The sequence below is a fragment of the Salvelinus fontinalis genome, chromosome 1 (assembly GCF_029448725.1).
Source record: "Salvelinus fontinalis isolate EN_2023a chromosome 1, ASM2944872v1, whole genome shotgun sequence".
NCBI classification, from domain to species: Eukaryota; Metazoa; Chordata; class Actinopteri; order Salmoniformes; family Salmonidae; genus Salvelinus; species Salvelinus fontinalis.
Genome location: NC_074665.1, coordinates 65,218,687 through 65,243,189, shown reverse-complemented (window position 1 = coordinate 65,243,189; position 24,503 = coordinate 65,218,687). Strand labels below are relative to the sequence as shown.

Here is a 24,503-nt window from a genome sequence, read left to right as displayed (position 1 = left end):
GTAGACTTGCTGTTGGTCATAAAACATAGCCCTTTGGGTTATTACTGTTACTGTCTTTTTTCTTTATCACTGTTGGAGATCAGCACTGACCACAATGGTGACCCTCAACATCATAATAGCAGTCAGTTAGTTGAGTCCTTTGCTAATTGAAAATGTATTATTCTAGGTCTATTCATGCATTAAAACCACAATCAGAACACCAATTTGAAACACCCCATGTGTTAATAAGTCATTTACATTTCCAACTACCGCCCCAAAATCATGCTGAGGTCTCTTCCGTTGTTCTCATTTCTTGACCACCCCGACAACATTTTCAAATGAATGACTTGACCTTCAAATGTTTGGTGTGACCAGCTGAAAACTCAACCTCCTCCAGAGCTGAACAGCTGTCAGCTGGTCAACCACCCATTTCAACATCACCTGCCTTGGCCTCAAAAATGACTATAACCTATTCACAACACTACTCAAGCCCCCCCACTGAGGCTGAGCATACAACTCAGCCAATAAGAGCCATGGCCAACTGTGTTCTGTATTGGAGCAGCAGTCTGACAAATACCAAGGAGGCACATGACTGGATACTCAGCTTGTCTTATCTCTGACATCATGAAGGAGCACTGCATCCCAGGTCTGCATGAAAAGCAAAGGGATACGGTTGGGTGCTGAACAAAGCACCACTCTACCTCCATCCCTTCATCCATCCCTCCTTTCTGAGGTGATTGAGTTGAGGACCCTGGTGGGTTATTCTGTCTTCTCTGGGGCTGCTTTAACAGGAATATCCTACAGCTGGCTGGGAGCCCTTGAGCAGATGGCCGCCACAGCTACAGTAAGAAGTAGCTCGCTGGGCGGCAGCAGAAGAGTGTCCTGTTCTCATTACACTAATGAATGTCTGGAGCCGCTCTGAGGCTCCGTGGTGGGCAATTTGGGCTTTTAAGGGGGCACGGTTCAGAGTTAAATTAGGTTTGAAATTATGCAAGGCACCCCCTGCCGCTCCAACACCGATAGGCCTGAGGATGTTAGAAACTGGGTGTGTTACTAATTCAGCAAATATGTGGAAATACTGCATGCATTAATATAAAAAAAACAATTGTGTTTATATGAAGAGTATGATTATGATTGTATGCACACAGGATATCAAGTTTGTTTATGCTGAAAAGCAAAAACAAATATTATTTCTGTAACACTTTATTTTAAGGTACACATATTTTCCACTGGTTTGTAGTTTATAAGTGTGTATATAAGTAGCTTATATAAGGAGGCCTTATATTCGCAGGAGGCCTTTTGCCGTTTGGTAGGCTATCATTGTAAATAAGAATTTGTTCTTAACTGACTTGCCTAGTTAAATAAAGGTTAAATAAAAAAATAAGGCCTTTATTATGTCTTATTAGACATATAGTATGCCTTAATTAAAAAAAATCTTATTCAAACATTATACTTAATGTATTACTGGCCACTCCTTAATAACATCCTTCTCAGCTATAATAAAGGCAAATTAATAGTTAATAAAGTTAAAGTTACACAAGAAACAGACTCTTAGTAAGATGTCTCAATGGGGGACTAATAATGGCATATTACCTATGTGTTCCCTATAATGAGGTGAGACAATATTTTTACTTGCAGAACATTTTTACAGAAATGACCTCATTGGACAGAAAGTGCCACACCTCCCCTCATATATGCCATTCAGCCAACATTCAAGTCAAAATTTGATGTTAACAACTAAAGTTCCTTATATACATCCATATATATGAATGTCGGCTGTATAAGATTATATTATGACTTGCAAAAGGGCCCACCTCGCCACATCCCTGAGCAAAAGCATATAATGTTTGTCTGAAACTGAGGATTTGTGTAGTTTGATGACATAATAAATGGTATTCATATTCAGTTTCAGGCAAACATTATATTGTTTTGCTCAGGGGTGTGGGGAAGCCATTGCCATCATTGACGTCGGCTAATGGAGATCCTAATAAATCAAAGTGTGGCCCTTTGTGATTCACATTATATCGTTATATGCCATACAGCCGACATGTATATCTATGTATGTATGATATATGGAAGCTTAGTTGCCAATTGTTTATATCAGATTTTGACTTGATTGTTGGCTGTATGGCATATATGAGGGGAGGTGTGCCCACCTTTCTGTCCAATGAGGTCATTTCTGGAAAATAATTATGCATGTAAAAATATGGTCACAATTCATTATATGGAACACATAGGTACCATGCCCTTATTAGTTCCACATTAAGACAGCTTAGTAAGTGTCTGTTTCTTGTGTAACTTGCTCTTTATTAACTACAAATATGCCTTTATTATAGCTAATAATGAGGTTATTAAGGATTGGTCAGTTCTGCATGACATAATGTTTGAATAACTAATCACTTAATTAAGTCATATGGCTATTAATATGGCTTAATATGGCTATTAAGACATAATAAAGGCCTTAGAGGTTACTTATATACATACATATATACACTACAAATTAGAGGGTAATATGTCTACCTTAAAATAGTGTTATCCTTATTTCCGTTGCTAGTACTGACTTGGGGTCTCTTTACAGGTCATGAATAGTGTGTTCAAAATGATAAAAACCAAATGAATAGGGGTACAGCAGTTGGACTGGGCTCCTTTAAGGAGGAGTTGAACCTCCCCAATATAACTTATCTGGTTGAAAATGGCATATGTGACATCAATATTAGTCAGAAACATTGATTATAGTGCCAAAAATGTACTACAAAGTGTAAATAGCTTTAAAAATACTTTATCTTCCAAAACAGAGATTTTAAGAAAGTGATGACGTTCCTAAAACCTCTGATATTTGAGGGGTTGGGTTTTGATTTCAATCATGCCTTGTCATGCCCACTTGCCCACTAACACAGGGTGGTAATGCCTAGGGAGAGTTGTCATGCACGGAGAAACAGCTGCGCTTTATCCAATTGTAGCAGCAGAATCAACCGACAGACAGACCTGCCCATTTCTTTACAGACAACAGAAATACCAAATAGGTTCAGCGTCTCTGACTTGTTTACATGAGACAACATACAAAACATCATCGAGGCCATGTTGAAAGAACAAGAGGACCGTGCAGTAATATCTAACAAGTGATCTAACAATTTCACAACAACTACCTCATACACACAAGGCAATATGCAGTAGATGGTATAGAGTACAGTATATACATATGAGATGAGTAATGTAGGGTATGTAAACATATAAAGTGTCATTGTTTAAAGTGACTAGTGATACATTTATTTACATCCAATTTTTATTATTAAAGTGACTAGAGATTTGAGTCAGTATGTTGGCAGCAGCCACTCAATGTTAGTGATGGCTGTTTAACAGTCTGATAGCCTTGAGATAGAAGCTGTTTTTCAGTCTCTCGGTCCCTGCTTTGATGCCCTTGTACTGACCTCGCCTTCTGGATGATAGCAGGGAGAACAGGCAGTGGCTCAGGTGGTGGTTGTCCTTGATGATCTGTTTGGCCTGCCTGTGACATCGGGTGCTGTAGGTGTCCTGGAGGGCAGGTAGTTTGCCCCCGGTGATGCATTGTGCAGACCTCACTACCCTCTGGAGAGCCTTACGGTTGTGGGCGGAGCAGTTGCCGTACCAGGCCCGACAGGATGCTCTCGATTGTGCATCTGTAAGTTTGTGAGAGTTTTGGGTGACAAGCCAAATTTCTTCAGCCTCCTGAGGTTGAAGAGACGCTGTTGTGCCTTCTTCACCACACTGTCTGTGTGAGTGGACCATTTCAGTTTGTCCAGGATGTGTACACCAAGGAACTTAAAACTTTCCACCTTCTCCACTACTGTCCCGTCGATGTGGATAGGGGGGTGCTCCCTCTGCTGTATCCTGAAGTCCACAATCATTTCCTTTGTTTTGTTGACGTTGAGTGTGAGGTTATTTTCCTGACACCCCACTCCGAGGGCCCTCACCTCCTCTCTGTAGGCCATCTCGTTGTTGTTGGTATTTAAGCCTACCACTGTAGTGTCGTCTGCAAACTTGATGATTGAGTTGGAGGCGTAAATGGCCACGCAGTCATGGGTGAACAGGGAGTACAGGAGAGGGCTGAGAACGCACCCTTGTGGGGCTCCAGTGTTGAGGATCAGCGGGGTGGAGATGTTGTTTCCTACCCTCACCACCTGGGGGCGGCCCGTCAGAAAGTCCAGGACCCAGTTGCAAAGGGCGGGGTTGAGACCCAGGGTCTCAAGCTTAATGACGAGTTTGGAGGGTACTATGGTGTTTAATGCTGAGCTGTAATCGATGAACAGCATTCTTCGACAGGTATTCCTCTTGTCCAGATGGGTTAGGGCAATGTGCAGTGTGATTGCGATTGCATCGTCTGTGGACCTATTGGGGCGGTAAGCAAATTGGAGTGGGTCTAGGGTGTCAGGTAGGGTGGAGGTGATATGATCCTTGCCTAGTCTCTCAAAGCACTTCATGATGACGGAAGTGAGTGCTACAGGGCGATAGCAGTTTAACTCAGTTATCTTAGCTTTCTTGGGAACAGGAACAATGGTGGCCCTCTTGAAGCATGTGGGAACAGGAGACTGCGATAGGGATTGATTGAATATGTCCGTAAACACACCAGCCAGCTGGTCTGCATATGTAGTTTTTCCTGTGATTTGTATCATTTTGAACAACAGTTGATGAAACTAACAGTGTAAAAGTGTGAAACAATGTAATCAGTGTTATTTCCTGGTAGTTGCAATTTCCTGAAATATAATCTACACAGGACCTTCTAATCAGCAGGTGTTGCATGGGTGGGAGTTTCATCTTTCCATGCTGACATCACCAGGCAAAATCAGTGTGTTCAGCCCCTCTTTAAACCTCCTGTAAGGCTGTAAATGTGTAAAACGCCCTGCTCTACAAATCACTTAGATAGAGATGTGTTCTGTTCACATATGTGAAATGCCACACCGTTGATGAATCATTGGCTTACCTATTTAAAAACATACAGTACTTTGAAAGAGCAACTTCTAAACCCTTGTCTCATCAGGTTTTGTGAAATTTCTTTGATAAATGATTATCTTACAAGTAGCCCATTCAGAATGCTTGCAAAAACGTAATTGAAAATCCAGTGTGTACTGGCTAATACACAACTTTAAAAATTGTGCAATTTAATCGGTGGAATGTCTGCATCTAACAAGTCAATGTTTCAAGCGTCACAGGTTTAGATCCTGGATTGAAATGAATGTTCTTACATCAACAGCTTCTTTTGTGATAAGTGACTGATGTGGCCTTTAAACAGACTCCCAGATACTCGCAATGTAAGGACAAAGATTCACCTCTCCTTAGAGATGAGCCCTGAGATTTCAATAAAACTAAAGGTGAAACATCTTCAATAAACACTGTGGCAGCCTTCCCACTGAACATCACACTGAAGGGGAATTGGCTGCAAATGACTGTCTTGTCATGCAGCTCACAAAGGAAGTTAACATGGCTATAATCTATTTAGCCGCTCTCACAGCACATTTGTCTTCTGACTTCAGCGCTTCACACTTGGACAATTTGAAATGCATTATTCTCCATCTACATTTAACTGCCGTCTTTGGTTTTATTGCATTTTCTGCTTGCTGAATAGCTGTCTATTTTGTTCTTCGTTGCCATTGTTTACAACTGTATTAATGCAAATTCAGCTTTTTGTGTAGACTAGAAATTGTTTACAGAAGAGGCACATTAACACATTGTATGCAATACAGTGTTGGCGTTCCTGCCTTTCCGGCGCCGATCGAGATGGCCGCCTCGCTTCGCGTTCCTTGGAAAAAATGCAGTATTTTGTTTTTTCATGTGTTATTCCTTACATTGGTACCCCAGGTAATCTTAGGTTTCATTACATACAGTCGGGAGGAACTACTGAATATAAGAGCAACGTCAACTCACCATCGTTCCATCCATATGACTTTCCCGAAACGGATCCAGTGTTTTGCCTTCCACCCAATACAATGGATCTGATCCCAGCCGGCGACCCTATGCGACGCCGTAAAAGGGGCAAACGTAGCGGTCTCCTGGTCAGGCTTCGGAGACGGGCACATCGCGCTCCACTCCCTAGCATACTACTCGCCAATGTCCAGTCTCTTGACAATAAGGTTGATGAAATCCGAGCAAGGGTAACATTCCAGAGAGACATCAGAGATTGTAACGTTCTCTGCTTCACGGAAACATGGCTAACTCAAGAGACGCTAACGGAGTCGGTGCAGCCAGCTGGTTTCTTCACGCATCGCGCCGACAGAAACATACATCTTTCTGGTAAGAAGAGGGGCGGGGGTGTATGCCGTATGATTAACGAGACTTTGTGTGATCATAACAACATACAGGAACTCAAGTCATTCTGTTCATCTGATCTAGAACTCCTCACAATCAAATGTCGACCGCATTATCTACCAAGGGAATTCTCTTCGATTATAATCACAGCCGTATATATTCCCCCCCCCCAAGCAGACACATCGATGGCCCTGAACGAACTTTATCTGACTCTTTGTAAACTGGAAACCACACACCCTGAGGCTGCATTCATCGTAGCTGGGGATTTTAACAAGGATAATCTGAAAAAAAACCTCCCTAAATTCTATCAGCATATCGATTGTGCTACCAGGGCTGGTAAAACCTTGGATCATTGTTATACTAACTTCCGCGACGCATATAAGCCCCTCCCCCGCCCTCCTTTCGGAAAAGCTGACCACGACTCCATTTTGTTGCTTCCAGCCTACAAACAGAAACTAAAACAACAAGCTCCCTCGCTCAGGTCTGTTCAACGCCGTTCCGACCAATCTGATTCCACGCTTCAAGACTGCTTCGATCACGCGGATTGGAATATGTTCCGCATTGCGTCCAACAACAACATTGACGAATATGCTGATTCGGGGAGCGAGTTCATTAGAAAGTGCATTGACGATGTCGTACCCACAGCAACGATTAAAACATTCCCAAACCAGAAACCGTGGATTGACGGCACCATTCGCGTGAAACTGAAAGCGCGAACCACTGCTTTTAACCAGGGCAAGGTGACCGGAAACATGACCGAATACAAACAGTGTAGCTATTCTCTCCGCAAGGCAATCAAACAAGCTCGCAATTCAACAGCTCGCAATTCAACAGCTCAGACACAAGAGGTATGTGGCAGGGTCTACAGTCAATCACGGATTACAAAAAGAAAACAAGCCCCGTCGCGGACCAGGATGTCTTGCTCCCAGACAGGCTTAATAACTTTTTTGCTCGCTTTGAGGACAATACAGTGCCACTGACACGGCCCGCTACCAAAACCTGTGGGCTCTCCTTTACTGCAGCCGAGGTGAGTAAAACATTTAAACGTGTTAACCCTCGCAAGGCTGCAGGCCCAGACGGCATTCCCAGCCACGTCCTCAGAGCATGCGCAGACCAGCTGGCTGGTGTGTTTACGAACATATTCAATCAATCCTTATCCCAGTCTGCTGTTCCCACATGCTTCAAGAGGGCAACCATTGTTCCTGTTCCCAAGAAAGCTAAGGTAACTGAGCTAAACGACTACCGCCCCGTAGCACTCACTTCCGTCATCATGAAGTGCTTTGAGAGACTAGTCAAGGACCATATCACCTCCACCCTACCGGACACCCTAGACCCACTCCAATTTGCTTACCGACCCAATAGGTCCACAGACGATGCAATCGCAACCACACTGCACACTGCCCTAACCCATCTGGACAAGAGGAATACCTATGTGAGAATGCTGTTCAACGACTACAGCTCAGCATTTAACACCATAGAACCCTCCAAACTCGTCATCAAGCTCGAGACCCTGGGTCTCGACCCCACTCTGTGCAACTGGGTCCTGGACTTCCTGAAGGGCCGCCCCCAGGTGGTGAGAGTAGGTAACAACATCTCCACCCCGCTGATCCTCAACACTGGGGCCCCACAAGGGTGCGTTCTGAGCCCTCTCCTGTACTCCCTGTTCACCCACGACTGCGTGGCCATGCACGCCTCCAACTCAATCATCAAGTTTGCGGATGACACTACAGTGGTAGGCTTGATTACCAACAACAACGAGACGGCCTACAGGGAGGAGGTGAGGGCCCTCGGAGTGTGGTGTCAGGAAAATAACCTCACACTCAACGTCAACAAAACAAAGGAGATGATTGTGGACTTCAGGAAACAGCAGAGGGAGCACCCCCCTATCCACATCGACAGGTCAGTAGTGGAGAAGGTGGAAAGTTAAGTTCCTCGGTGTACACATCACGGACAAACTGAATTGGTCCACCCACACAGACAGCGTTGTGAAGAAGGCGCAGCAGCGCCTCTTCAACCTCAGGAGGCTGAAGAAATTTGGCTTGTCACCAAAAGCACTCACAAACTTCTACAGATGCACAATCGAGAGCATCCTGTCGGGCTGTATCACCGCCTGGTACAGCAACGGCTCCGCCCACAACCGTAAGGCTCTCCAGAGGGTAATGAGGTCTGCACAACGCATCACCGGGGGCAAACTACCTGACCTCCAGAACACCTACACCACCCGATGTCACAGGAAGGCCATAAAGATCATCAAGGGCAACAACCACCCAAGCCACTGCCTGTTCACCCCGCTATCATCCAGAAGGCGAGGTCAGTACAGGTGCATCAAAGCAGGGACCGAGAGACTGAAAAACAGCTTCTATCTCAAGGGAGGGATAGACTGTTAAACAGCCACCACTAACATTTAGCGGCCGCTGCCAACATACTGACTCATCTCCAGCCACTTTAATAATGGGAATTGATGAAAATTATGTAAAAATGTACCACTAGCCACTTTAAACAATGCCACTTAATATAATGTTTACATACCCTACATTACTCATCTCATATGTATATGTATATACTGTACTCTATATCATCTACTGCATCTTGCCATCTTTATGTAATACATGTATCACTAGCCACTTTAAACTATGCCACTTTATGTTTACGTACCCTACATTACTCATCTCATATGTATATACTGTACTCTATACCATCTACTGCATCTTGCCTATGCCGTTCTGTACCATCACTCTTTCATATATCTTTATGTACATATTCTTTATCCCTTTACACTTGTGTGTATAAGGTAGTAGTTGTGGAATTGTTAGGTTAGATTACTTGTTGGTTATTACTGCATTGTCGGAACTAGAAGCACAAGCATTTCGCTACACTCGCATTAACATCTGCTAACCATGTGTTTGTGACAAATAAAATTAGATTTGATTTGATTTAAAAAACTATCCATCTCCATCTCACGTGTTAATGGACTAATGTTTAAAATGGCATTATCATTAAATTAGCAGAACGATAGAGCTGTATTACAACTATGTAGTGGTTAATCCTACAGTAGTATTGTTAAACATTGAATTCACTACAATGCCGATGGTAATATCACGAAGGAGCCTTTGTCATTGACATTCACAATCCTCTTTGCCTATTCCAGAGGGAAAGGTTTGAAATAGGCCTCATCTCCAATGCAGACGTTTTTTAAAACTCAAAATCAAATCATTTCTGGATAACAATTGTTTTCAAATAGAATTGTCAAAAATAAACAAAAATAGCTTCTTAGTGAAGGGCAATTTCTCAAGTAAGAATTTTGCCAGGACTGTCTGGAAGTGGTCTGAGTGGGGAGGGGAAACAAAACCAGGCCTATTAACTATTAACTAATTCACTGTATGTTGATGTCATCAAGGAAGGCCAAAACTCCATCCCACCAAAACAGGCTGAAATTGCAGGCAGTCTTGTCAAACAGCTCTTACCCTAAAAGGGCATTATCATAATTTCACAGTATTATTCCAACATCATAGTGTTGATATATAAAATACAAGGAAATCATGTTTTCGACTGCACTGGGCCTTTAAGAAACATCTGAAAATGGAAACCTTACAGATGTAGGATCTTATTTTGATCACCTTTGTTGCTGAAAATTTTCACACACCACAGGGAATGCATGAGCTTTATGATTTACAAGAATTCACTGAAAACGCGCACTAACCAACGGTTATATTAACAGTATTGCACTTTTAATATTGTAACGGCAGTCCTCCTCCTCTTCGACCGAAAAGGAGGAGTATTGAGGGAACCAAGGCGCAGCGGAGTTTGAACACATAATTTATTAAAGAAAACACGAACTTGACTAAACTAACAAAAACAACAAACGGTGTAGACAAACCTAGACGACGAACTTACATAAAACAAGAAGAACGCACGAATAGGAAACATAGGCTACACAAAATAAACGAGGAACAAACAAACCGAAAACAGTCCCGTGTGGTGTACAGACACAGACACGGAAGACAATCACCCACAACGAACACTGTGAAAACGCCTACCTAAATATGACTCTTAATTAGAGGAACGCCAAACACCTGCCTCTAATTAAGAGCCATACCAGGCAATCCATAAACCAACATAGAAACAGAAAACATAGAATGCCCACCCAACCTCACGTCCTGACCAACTAACACACATAACAAACTAACAGAAATAGGTCAGGAACGTGACATAACCCCCCCCATAAGGTGCGAACTCCGGGCGCACCAGCACAAAGTCTAGGGGAGGGTCTGGGTGGGCATCTGACCACGGTGGTGGCTCAGGCTCCGGGCGAGGTCCCCACCCCACCATAATCAATCCCAGCCTCCATCTCCCCCTAAGAATGTCCACCCTCATTTTACCCCCACAAAATCCTCTTGGTAACATCAATGACAGGGACAGCACCGGGACAGAGGGATAGATCAAGACAGAGGGATAGCACAAGACAGAGGGATAGATCAGAATATAGAGGTAGCTCAGGATAGAGAGGGAGATCAGGATAGAGGGCAACTCCGGACTGAAAGGCAGCTCCGGACAGAGAGACAGCTCTGGACTGAGGGGCAGTTCTGGGTATATAGCCGTTTCTGGCTGAAGGGCAGCTCATGGCTGACTGACGGATCTGGACGCTCATGGCAGGCTGACGGCTCTCGACGCTCATGGCTGGCTGACGGCTCTCGACGCTCATGGCTGGCTGAAGGCTCTGGACGCTCATGGCTCACTGACGGCTCTCGACGCTCATGGCTGGCTGACGGCTCTTGACGCTCATGGCTGGCTGACTGCTCTCGACGCTCATGGCTGGCTGACGGCTCTCGACGCTCATGGCTGGCTGAAGGCTCTGGACGCTCATGGCTCACTGACGGCTCTGGTAGATCCTGTCTGGTTGGCGGCTCTGGCAGATCCTGTCTGGTTGGCGGCTCTGGCAGATCCTGTCTGGTTGGCGGCTCTGGCAGATCCTGTCTGGCGGGCGGCTCTAGCGGCTCCTGTCTGGCGGGCGGCTCTAGCGGCTCCTGTCTGGCGGACGGCTCTGTAGGCTCATGGCAGACGGGCGGCTTTGCAGGCTCATGGCAGACGGGCGGCTTTGCAGGCTCATTGCAGACGGATGGCTCAGACGGCGCTGGGGAGACGGATGGCTCAGATGGCGCTGGGGAGACGGATGGCTCAGATGGCGCTGGGGAGACGGATGGCTCTGGCCGGATAAGGCGCACTGTAGACCTGGTGCGTGGTGCCGGAACTGGAGGCACCGGGCTAAGGACACGCACCTTCATGCTAGTGCGGGGAGCAGGGACAGGGCACACTGGACTCTCAAAGCCTACTCTATACCTGGTGCGTGGTACCGGCACTGGTGGCACCGGGCTGAGGGCAAGCACATCAGGATTAGTAGGGGGAGAAGAAACAGTGTGTACAGGGCTCTGGAGACGCACAGGTGGCTTAGTGCGTGGTGCCGGAACTGGAGGCACCGAACTGGATACACGCACTACAGGGAGAGTGCGTGGAGGAGGAACAGGGCTCTGGAAACGCACTGGTAGCCTAGTGCGTAGTGTAGGCACTGTAGGTACTAGGCTGGGGCGGGGAGGTGGCGCCGGAAATACCGGACCGTGCAGGCGTACTGGCTCTCTTGAGCATTGAGCCTGCCCAACCTTACCTGGTTGAATGCTCCCGGTCGCCCGACCAGTGCGGGGAGGTGGAATAACCCGCACCGGGCTATGTAGGCGAACCGGGGAAACCATGCGTAAGGCAGGTGCCATGTATGCCGGCCCGAGGAGACGCACTGGAGACCAGACGTGTTGAGCCGGCCTCATGACACCTGGCTCAATGCCCAATCTAGCCCTACCAGTGCGGGGAGGTGGAATAACCCGCACTGGGCTATGCACTCGTACAGGAGACACCGTGCGCTCTACTGCGTAACACGGCGCCTGCCCGTACTCCCGCTCTCCACGGTAAGCCTGGGAAGTGGGCGCAGGTCTCCTACCTGCCCTTGGCCCACTACCTCTTAGCCCCCCCCCCCAAGAAATTTTTGGGTGTTACTCACGGGCTTTTTGGGCTTCCGTGCAAGACGCGTCCCCTCATAACTCCGGTTCCCTTCTCCGGTTGCCTCTGCTCTCCTCAGTGCCTCCAGCTGTTCCCATGGGAGGCGATCCCTACCAGCCAGGATCTCCTCCCATGTGTAGCAACCTTTCCCGTCCAATACATCGTCCCAAGTCCATTCCTCCTTCTTTTTCTGTCCCTTACTCCGTTTACTCCGCTGCTTGGTTCTGGAGATTTGGTGGGTGATTCTGTAACGGCAGTCCTCCTCCTCTTCGACCGAAAAGGAGGAGTATTGAGGGAACCAAGGCGCAGCGGAGTTTGAACACATAATTTATTAAAGAAAACACGAACTTGACTAAACTAACAAAAACAACAAACGGTGTAGACAAACCTAGACGACGAACTTACATTAAACAAGAAGAACGCACGAATAGGAAACATAGGCTACACAAAATAAACGAGGAACAAACAAACCGAAAACAGTCCTGCGTGGTGTACAGACACAGACACGGAAGACAATCACCCACAACGAACACTGTGAAAACGCCTACCTAAATATGACTCTTAATTAGAGGAACGCCAAACACCTGCCTCTAATTAAGAGCCATACCAGGCAACCCATAAACCAACATAGAAACAGAAAACATAGAATGCCCACCCAACCTCACGTCCTGACCAACTAACACACATAACAAACTAACAGAAATAGGTCAGGAACGTGACAAATATAACCTAATTTTGGCCAGCTATGGCTATATTAACAATATAATACTGTTCATATAACCGTGGGTTAGTGCGGGTTTTCAGTCAATTTATGTAAAGCAACATTATGGACTAAACGTTCAAATCCTGCTGCTACTACAGGATTATTTTGCTGCAACAAAACTGGTCAAATTAAGAGTCAACATCTGTATGACACACTTGACAGATCAAAGCAACAGAGTAACATTAGAGAGTAATGTCCTTGCAGGATGCTCTTTTAAAGACAGCTACATATGTCATTACGCTCAGTCGCAAGAGAAAAGACTAGAGCCACAGATTAGAAAATACTTAGGCCACAGTAGGAACACGAAAATAAATGTACAATTTCACACAGAACACCAGAAGATCATTTTTTAACACCATCCAACAGTCTGGTCTCCCCTAGACTTGTTACATGGTCCACATGGTTATATATGATTAGACCTAAAAAAAAGGGGTCCCTCTTTGTTGGATTTCAGGTGGGTGGTTGTGCACTACACCCTAGCTATCAACCCCAGTTATGTACGGCTAGATGAGACCCGCAGATGGTCTGAGACATTCAGACCGTCCCTGCCAGTTTAGCCAGCTGTGCTGCTGTGCTATTTGGTAAACCCAGTTCCGGCCTGATAGGGGGATTATAGCCTGAGGCGGAGGTCTGCCTCCCTGCCTGCCTGCGCTTTAATGGCTGAGGGATGACTGGGCGTCAGTGTGTCAGAGGACAGCAGCATTAGTTGCACAGATTTTAGACAGTGGCAAAGAGAGAGAGAGAGCGTGAGAGAGAGAGAGGGAGAGCAGCACTCTGCTAAGTGGCGTCTAGGGGGCTAATGAGCCCACAGGAAGAGAACTGTGATAAGGAGCTATGATAAACTCCAGGAAGTCATATCTGCACAGACACTAGAACATGTCTTGGGTTTAAGGAATGGGTGAAATGTAATTGTTTAGAGAAATGTTGCTCACAGTTGTGTAATGGTATTGTAATGGTTCTGTTTAGTTTTTTAGTTTTAGCCAGTCTGATGAGCTTTTATCCACTAATTCAGTAATGCTCCTATTGATTCAATACAACATGCACTCCAAAAGGTAGTAAGTAATGCTGTAGACCAGGGGTATTCAACTCCTGACCCTACGAGGTCCGGAGCCGGATGTTTTTTGTTCTACCTGATAATTAATTGCACCCACCTTGTGTACCAAGTCTAAATCAGTCCCTGATTACTGGCTTCGAGGTCCAGAGTTGAGTGTGAGGGCTGTAGACAGTGGAGTCAAGATTGCAAGTTTACTCCAAGAAAGAGGCAGTAGAGTCAATGGCTGCTTCTTCAGTCTACTCGGAGGCAGTAGAGTCAATGCCTGCTTCTTCAGTCTACTCGGAGGCAGTAGAGTCAATGGCTGCTTCTTCAGTCTACTCGGAGGCAGTAGAGTCACTGCCTGCTTCTTCAGTCTACTCGGAGGCAGTAGAGTCAATGGCTGCTTCTTCAGTCTACTCGGAGGCAGTAGAGTCAATGCCTGCTTCTTCAGTCTACTCGGAGGCAGTAGAGTCAATGCCTGCTTCTTCAGTCTACTCGGAGGCAGTAGAGTCAATGCCTGCTTCTTCAGTCTACTCGGAGGCAGTAGAGTCAATGGCTGCTTCTTCAGTCTACTCGGAGGCAGTAGAGTCACTGCCTGCTTCTTCAGTCTACTCGGAGGCAGTAGAGTCAATGGCTGCTTCTTCAGTCTACTCGGAGGCAGTAGAGTCAATGGCTGCTTCTTCAGTCTACTCGGAGGCAGTAGAGTCAATGGCTGCTTCTTCAGTCTACTCGGAGGCAGTAGAGTCAATGGCTGCTTCTTCAGTCTACTCGGAGGCAGTAGAGTCAATGGCTGCTTCTTCAGTCTACTCGGAGGCAGTAGAGTCAATGGCTGCTTCTTCAGTCTCCTCTAAGGCACTAGTGTCAATAGCTGTCTTGAGCTCAAGACTCTTGACAGTGTAAATGCTTGATCTCATCCCGAATATGAGTAGAATTTTAAAAGAAGAGGCTGCAATACGATCTTTGAAATCTATACTTGTAATTCAATTGGAAAGGAAAGTTGTAGGCTGAATTATATCAACAGAACTGCTTGCAGACAACTAAGGAAAGCCAACTGGAAATGCCTCAAATAATGATCAGTTCAAGTAATCATGAGAATCAATGCCTTCATCCTGAACTCAGCAAATACAAAAGATGGAAAACATTTGGAAAGGACAAAACAATCCTGGGGATCGTGTGTGTGTGTGTGTGTGTGTGTGTGTGTGTGTGTGTGTGTGTGTGCGTGCGTGCGTGCGTGCGTGCGTACAGTATTTAGGGGATATACTGCATTTTCTCACATCGATACCCTATGAAACAGCGATGTAAAGACGCAGAATGCAAAGCAACAGCAGGAAAAAGCTTGTGATGAATCTGGTGCATTAATATACACATTGAGCCATGGCACAGGGGGCCAGCAGCACAGATGTTGTGTAAACAAACAGGACATTAGAACTCCTTCCTGTGAAGGGGAAAAGCTGACAGGTTACTAAAGCCATTATCCATACAGATGAGGCTCGCCAACCCCACAGTGAACGCTGCTGCCTCTCAGTCTGAGTGGCCAAACGATTTTGGACCATGAAACAGAGAAAAGCGTGACAGTCTTAAGATCTGCAGTCAGCCACACAGTTTTTTGGAGGAGAAATAAACATGATGAAATAATGTATCTATAAATTGTTGTTGTATCTCAATGTTTTTATGCTTGCTAGCTCTTTGACAAGCTGTTAGTGTCCAGAAAGAACTGTCTGGGTATTACTAATGATTCATCCTACGCAGTGTCAAAAGATGACAATCTAGAATGCAAACGTTTCTCCACAGATCGGAATGTTTGGGGGCGTACAAGTTTTCAGCCGGAAGCAGATCGTCAACTGAACTATTTACAAACTGTGAGGAAGGACCAAACACTCAAGACCTCTGCTTTGCTCTCTGAGGAAAACAATTTATGCCTGAAGCCTCTCTGCAGCAAGCAAAACAACTTTTTATCACTACTTTTGTATACTATCTCATAAACAGCTTTGTGTAAAACAAAGAAACCAACAGAAGTGTCTCAGCAGGTTTCCAAAGCAGAATCGAAGATACAGTCTTACATCCACTTAACTTTTCCTACAATGTGCTGTAAGGTCCTATTGAGGTGCTTATCTATGTTAAACACCTTTCAACAAGGTAGGTCCTCCTTTGGGACAACGGATTTCTTTGGCAAGACAACAATGGGATTATTCGATGTGCAAAGTGCAGATACGCCGCTATGTAAAGGTCACAATAACTGAAGACTGATAAGAAACCTGAATCGGTGAGGCCCACAGGACCAAATGTCATTGTATGTGTACCTGGAAGAAGAATTTTCATTTGGAAAATATCTTAATGCCCTTAAAGGCTCTTAAAACCCAAACACATGACGGGGAATACTTCAAGCTTAAGGAGCTGGGGTTTTGTTTATCAGGGCACACAGGTATAGATGCAGGTATAGACGGAGGTATAGACAGAGGAAATGCAGATCAGTTTCATAAATTATATAAATTGACTGAAAACCCACACATGGTTATATTAACAGTATTTCACTTTTAATGTAGACTACTTTTGGCCAGCTAATAGCCCAACCACCGATCAAGCAACATGGATTAAATGTTCAAATACTGTTGCTGCAGGATTATTTTGCTGTGACAATATAGGTCAAATTAAGATCCTACATCTGTAAGCAATTTTGAGAAAAAAAAAATGTTATATTTGTATCAGTACAAGCATGGTTTGTTTATATTGTAGGTATTACATATTTTCATGTTTTAATCTACAGTATATATATATATATGCATATGTGTGTGTCCTTGACATGTGTATGACAAAAAGACTAACAGTGTCAATGTCTTAAGTGTTTGCAGCGATACAGTAAGTAAGCAGACTGAGTAGCAGACCAGTGGATTTGGAATAGTGCAGGTAAGATGTGATTGTATAGGTAGCAGTAGGACACAGTAAGGGTATTTAAAGGACACAGTCTGCAGCATTGTGTATGTGCAGAGTTTGTTTACTGTTTAGGATGCAGTTATCCAGGCGTGATGAGGTGAATGCATTCATTCATTTACATGGATGAATCTTAACAGACTGTAGGTGAGTAAAATGATGTTGCTGTGATGTACAAGCTGCGTACAGGATGACAGTAAAAGTCCACAAGTTTATTACAACTTTGAATCCAAGATTAAATAAAACATTTGTTATCAGTTGTTTTACTGTATTTAATCCACATTTGATTAATACATCATAAAGACTTTTGAAATAAAATCATATTTATTTCATGCATATTATGTCAGACTAGGTTTGACATACAAGGTTTGTATGTTCTTCCAAACCAAAACCCTGTCTGCAGAAAATAATAAAGAATCAAGTGTTTCAGAGCCCCTGAAAATCTATTCCAAGCCATGGAGGTATTTGATGTGAATCAATTAAATCTCATTAAGAGAGCGGAGGGAAATACAAACAAACTCAATTGAAGCAATGGCATAAATAAATAATCAGCATTCAAAATGTGATTTATCCCTGTCACGCCTGCTCCAGCTCTCTCCCCCTTGTGCTCGTGGGTGCCAGGCTGCCCAGCACTGCGCACTCCTGCCACCATCATTACGCACACCTGTTTCCCTCGTCACGCGCATCAGCAAATTATTGGACTCACCTGGATTTAATCACCTGTTTTATTACCTCCCCTATACTTGTCAGTTTCCAAGTTCTGTTCCCCCTGCTGCATTAATTGACGTATGTCGTTATGTCACCCGGTGCTGACGCTGGTCCTGTCCTGTTTAATGTCCGTTCCAAATTAAACGTTGACCCCCCGTACCTGCTTCTCATCTCCAGCGTCGGTCCTTACAATCCCAGTGAGTTGTTAATTATCATGGCAAATGTATGATGTGTAGATAGATATACAGACAGCCCTGAGCTTCTGTGTTTGGTGACTATTTGTTGCATCGCAGCATTAAAGCCTCAGCTTCCTCCTCTCATCTGTGCTGGCTGTAAAAACGACAGGACAACTGCCAGCAAGGAGGATTCAAAGGTGGACAGAAAAGACAAATAAAAAGTACTTCCCAACTGGGACGGATTGCCTCTTGGGGACCTGTTAAAAGACTGCACGCTCCGGAAAACAATGTAATGAGAAAGTTAGGTGGTGCAGCTTTATTCAGGGCCGAACTGGGATCAGAAATCAGCTATGGTGTTTCTAACACACCCCCCCCCCCCCCTTGAGGCCCCACACAGCCCATTTAAAAAAAATCAAGGCCCCAACAACAGCCCTTTTTTTTTGACTGAGGTCTCCATTGGCCCAATAATTGTCATTTGGTGCAAAAAATAGAAAGATAACTAGTATGACAGGCCCACTGGGCTAATAATAGACCAACCCATCTGGCATTTGCCCAAAATGCCAGATTGTCAATCCACCCAGGCTTTATTAGTGGAAAGTGCAGCATCAGCAAAGGTGTCAAAAAAGCCTGTTATGCCTGACGCAGCTTGTCAAATGTTGCCTTTTTTCATCATCTTCAGGGAGTGCTGTTCATGGGCTTATAGATAGGCCTTCAGTAAATCAATCAAGGGTAGCTAACATGGTACTTTATTTCTCTCAACGACCCAGACTCACATCACTCGCAGAACAGAAAAGTGTTTCATTTGACTAAAGATTGACTGTCAAACACTGGCATAATTGTTTTCTCGCTGTTCTGTGGCATGGTTGTGGAAAGAAATAACATACCAAGTTAGCTACAGGCTTTGGGTGGGTCAAGCAGTCTATCTGACACCTTGGCCAATCATGTGGAAGGCCTGTGAAAACATTGGGTTTGATGTTGATGCAACGAAGGTCAATACAACACAAGCTAAATCTCTCTTTCCACAGCTATTGATTGATTTCAAAACATTCACAGTCATCTGAGAAGTGATGAGATATGAACAATCTCAAACTATGACATCAAGGATAAAATGTTTACCGTGCTGCAGTACAGCAAGTAAGGGACTTCATATGCTGACTACGCAACTTTTCTGCAGTACAGTAATTGTTGTTAGACAACTCTTGTAGCTAATGATCAGTCCCCTTGGATAACTCCATGCTTGCTTACTTTGCAGTGCGTCCCAGAGGGGCAGTAACTTTTTCTGCTTAGCCTTAGATATAAATTAAGATGGTATTTTCAATACTATATCCATCTATGATGGTTGAGTATGTATTCTAACATTAACAAAATAATTAATGGGGAATCTTTTAACAATTCTTTCAACAGGACACAGCTGATGAGACATTGATAGATGGTACCCAGTCATCTGTGATGCCACTATTCCTGCCAAAGATAACATGTCCTAAAATCTCTCTCAATTTTCTTTAGTGGTGTCCTAAAGTATCATAATCTTTATAAACTCAAATACTACAAACTCGATCATGTTATCACTTGACCAATCAGGGCACAGATAACAGTATCGCAATAAAGTAATACAATTAGATTCCCATAATCTCTCACACAGAAAATATCTGACAATTTACTGTAACTAAAGGATTTACTGTAACCAATATGGGATTGAGATAATCACGATTCAATAAAACAATTTGGCAAAAAATACTGAAATATCCATTGATTGATAGATTCTCCCCCACAAACCCCCTACACACTCCTAAATCTCCAAGTGTAATATGGGTGTTTCCATAGAAACCCCATCTGCTGACATTACTAGTTAGTAATGTTGGTGAGCCCTATTCGTTTCTCAGCCCCTGTTTCAATCTACAGGAAAGGTCCTTGACTTATATCTCTGCTGTATGGCATCCAAGGCCTCAGGAGCCTGTGTCAGCAGGGACTGTATCTTCCAGTGGTAGCTGGCGCAGTGTGGTAGTGGCATACCAAAAAGGTTGGGGATTCTTAGAAAAGATAGACAGCTGCAAAAAAAATGTAGCCTTACACTAGCTGCTGCTAAAGAGTGATGTTACACAAATATACTGTATAGTGCTGAGTGGCTTGTCATTTTGGGGTTTCTGTTCAGATAACATTAGCAGGGAGGTAAAGACAGATAATTAATTCTGTATTATCTAATTCTAATTCAAGATTATTGGAATACTTAACTCTCAAAATTATTTAATTTCCCACTGTAACTCTATGGTGGCACATAATGATGAGTTTGGAGAAAGTCTGGAATTAAGTGTATCGCAGGCATTGCCTATCTGATCCCACCTTATTTCCTAGAGATGCCAAGGTACAGCTACAGTATAATATGGGTTATGAAGAGTATAAAAGCTTGAAGTTAAAGCTGTGTTTTTCACCTTTATTTCATAATATCAATGAAAGGACACAATTAGTCAAGATGTCTCAGTGGACACAGCTGTCCAGAAATATAGTACAGTACTGGGAGGGCTGATCAGTTTGGCACATCTCAGATGGGGACCGAACAAAAACAGCCTGCACTACTTTATGCAAATGCCGAAATTAAAATCAACCTACTTTAATGAGGACATCAAAGTGGCGCCATGCAACTGGAGCTCCGCCTAAGTTACTGACTGCAGAACCAGAGAGAACCTGCTCCAGTGCTCCAGAGCCCCCTCTATTATACACTTCCGAACATACTTGGCTCCGGCTCTTAAATCAAATCAAAGTTTATTTGTCAAGTGCACCGAATACAACAGGTGTAGACTTTACAGTGAAATGCTTACTTACAGGCCCTAACCAACAGTGCAATTTTTACATAAAAAATAGGTATTACAGTGCCTTGCAAAAGTATTCATCCCCCCTGGCATTTTTCCTATTTTGTTGCATTACAACCTGTAATTTAAATGATTTTTTATTTGGATTTCATGTAATGGATTGGTGAAGTGAAATGAAAAAAATTACTTGTTTAAAAATGTCTAAAAAATAAAACCCGTAAAAGTGGTGCGTGCATATGTATTCACCCCCTTTGCTATAAAGCCCCTAAATAAGATCTGGTGCAACTAATTACCTTCAGAAGTCACATAATTAGTTGAATAAAGTCCACCTGTGTGCAATCTAAGTGTCACATGATCTGTCACATAATCTCAGTATATATACACCTGTTCTGAAAGTCTGTAACACCAGTAAGCAAGGGGAACCACCAAGCAAGCGGCACCATGAAGACCAAGGAACTCTCCAAACAGGTCAGGGACAAAGTTGTGGAAGTACAGATCAGGGTTGGGTTATTAAAAAATACCCGAAACTTTGAACATTCCACGGAGCAACATTAAATCCATTATTGAAAAATGGAAAGAATACGGCACCACAACAAACCTGCCAAGAGAGGGCCGCCCACCAACACTCACGGACCAGGCAAGGAGGGCATTAATCAGAGGCAACAAAGACACCAAAGATAAAATAGGAAAAATGCCAGGGGGGTGAATACTTTCGCAAGCCACTGTAAGTTAACAATAGATTAGTAAGGAAATAAAATACAACAGTAAAAAGACAGTGAATAATAACAGTAGCGAGGCTATATACAGTAGTGATGCTATAACAGTATCGAGGCTATATACAGACACCGGTTAGTTGGGCTAATTGAGGTAGTATCTACATGTAGGTATGGTTAAAGTGACTATGCATATACTGTATGATAAACAGAGAGTAGCAGTAACGTAAAAGAGGGGTTGGGGGGTGCTGGGTGGCAGGACACAAGAGATCTTAGAGATTTGAGATTTGTTTAAACACAGAGAGTTCCTGATGAAGACAAAATGAACTTCCTCACAGATGATCAACCTGAAAATGAGAAACATTGCATCTATACTAAGTCATGATTGTTTTACTGTAAGGTTTCACACCAAGCAAATCAACCCATTGTGTAAAAGGCAATTCAAACAGTATTTTGCATACATTGACCAAAAGGAAAATGCAGCCTTTTTTAAAGTAACTTGGAAAAGGCCCCTTAACCATCTACTGTAAACGCATTATGTTTCAATGGATCACCCATAATATTATTTAATAACAGTATTCACTGTCAAGCCTCTCCTTAAAGCTTTGAAGCACTACTCAAGCACTATCACAAGGATGGAAGCAAGAAGGCTCGTTATTACAGTAACCAGTAGCTGTTGAGAGTGTCAAAGGTTGACACTTGGGATGCAGCAGCAATTCACCTTAGCATGCATTTGTATGCGTGCCTGCCTGCCTGCCTGTGTGTGCGTGTTTGATGGTCACTTGGCTGTCTCTGGATCTAGCCCGCGCCCTCTTCACCTCTGCACCTGTCTCTGTCTCATGGCACCAATTATTTAGAAGAGAGCAGGACCCAAGCAGCAGCACTGAGCCAGGTCAGTTCTAAAGAGTTACCTCTTCTCTGCAGGAGTCACCCTGTCAAAATAGCATCCAGCTCTGCTAGTGAGCTGCCCCAACTGTCAACTCTACAGAACTGAGTGAACAGATTCCATCATTTATACCCTGCACGTTTTCAAGTTATTCAAACCCTAACCCACAAATTCTAATATTTCACCACTAGCTTTAATTGTCAATCATATCAATAGGCCTACAGCCCCTCTTTTCCTCCAGCAAGTGTTTTATTACTGCATGATATTCCCATTTTTTGACTGGTAAATGTTTTCCCATATTAGAGAGATGAACTGTGTGGTAAGTGAATAGCTGGAGTTGTTCCAGTGCTTTGGATAGCAGAACAGTGTGTCTAATACAGATGAGCCAGATGATACCACTACTGTTATCCAGAGGCATCCAGATAGTGTTACTGTTAGAGCTGTCGCTCTCCTCATCCTCAGATGAGGTGAGGAGAGAAGGATCTTCTGACCAAAATGCGGAGTTAGGGAAATAAGCCATTTTTATTACACATACGACGTAGACTAAACAAAACAAAACACTTTCAAAACTACAAAATAAGAAAACGACGTACAACGGAACCTGAACATAAACTTACATGGACAAACGTAAACTTACGAACAGGAACGGACATCAAAACGAACGAACAGCCAAACAGCTCCATATGTGAAAAAACATCGACATCACAGGAGACAATCACCCACAAACACACAGTGATAATGCCCTACCTAAATATGACTCTTGATTAGAGGAAAATGCAAACCACCTGCCTCTAATCAAGAGCCATACCAGGCACACCGAAACCAACATAGAAACAGATAACATAGACTGCCCACCCAAAACACATGCCCTGACCATAAACACATAAAAAACAACATAAAACAGGTCAGGACTGTTACAGTTACAATATTAAATGAGATACATAATGTAGTTTTGACGTCAAAGAGCCAATGTTTTTGGAATATCATTTTTGGCTCCAGTTAGTCAGTATAATTTTGCATCAATCACCAGGTGCATACCCTTAGGGCAACAGATTGTACAATGACTTCTGGTGACTAAAATGGGTTGGTATGTGATTTTGTAAGACATACGTTGATAAATACAACTTGATAAAGGACACGTAGCAATGTATTCCTGCTTAATAGCCATGCAGACTTAATTTAACTTAGACAAAAGTCTTGCAAACAGTGCTGAATATTGGCATTTCGAATGGATTTTCTTATTGCATTCTCAATACAGTTATCTTCAAGGCGTACAACCCACAATGCATCCTCTAAATCTCATTTCAGTCCGTCACAATCTTGGTAGCCAGCAGCTACAGTGCCTTCAGAAAGTATTTACATCTCTTGACTTTTTCCACATTTTGTTGTGTTACAAATTGGGATTCAAATGGATTTAATTGTAAAGAAAATTCAACGATCTACACAAAAAGAAATCGAAAGTGGATGAAAAATGTAGACTTTTTTTAACACTAATATATCTTCATTATATAGGTGTTCAACCCACTGAGTCAATACATAGATCACCCATGGTTAAGTCTCTAAGAGGTTTGCACACCTGGATTGTACAATATTTGCCCATTATACGATTTTCAGCTTTTCAAGCTTTGTCAAGTTGGTTTGTTCATCATTGCTAGACAGCCATTTTCAATTATTGCCATAGATTTTCAAGCCGATTTAAGTCAAAACTGTATCTAGGCCACTCAGGAACATTCAATGTCGTCTTGGTAAGCAACTCCAGTGTATACTTGGCCTTGAGTTTTAGGTTAGTGTCCTGCTGAAAGTTGAATTTGTCTCCCAGTGTCTGTTGGAAAGCAGACTGAACAAGGTTTTCCTCTAAAATTTTCCTGTGCTTACTGTAGGTCTATTCTGTTTATTTTATCCCCCCAAAAATGCCCTACTCCTTGCAGATGGCAAGCATACCGATAACATGATGCAGCCACCATCATGCTTGAAAAAATGAAGAGTGGTAAACAGTGATGTGTTGTATTGGATTTTGTAATCAGTACAAAAAGTTCATTTCTTTGCCATATTTTTTTGCAGTATTACTTTAGTGCCTTATTGCAAACAGGGTGCATGTTTAGGAATATTTGTATTCTGTACAGACTTCCTTCTTTTCACTGTCATTTACGTTAGTACTGTGGAGTAACTACCATGTTGGTGATCCA

The 24,503-nt window shown here is 43.5% G+C and overlaps 1 protein-coding gene across 1 annotated transcript in view; it reads right to left on the bottom strand.

The window, feature by feature from the left end:
• LOC129859854 (KH domain-containing, RNA-binding, signal transduction-associated protein 2-like) overlaps nucleotides 1-24,503 on the bottom strand; it is a 121,836-nt gene that overhangs the window by 52,685 nt on the left and 44,648 nt on the right. The gene's annotated exons all lie outside the window — the stretch shown is intronic.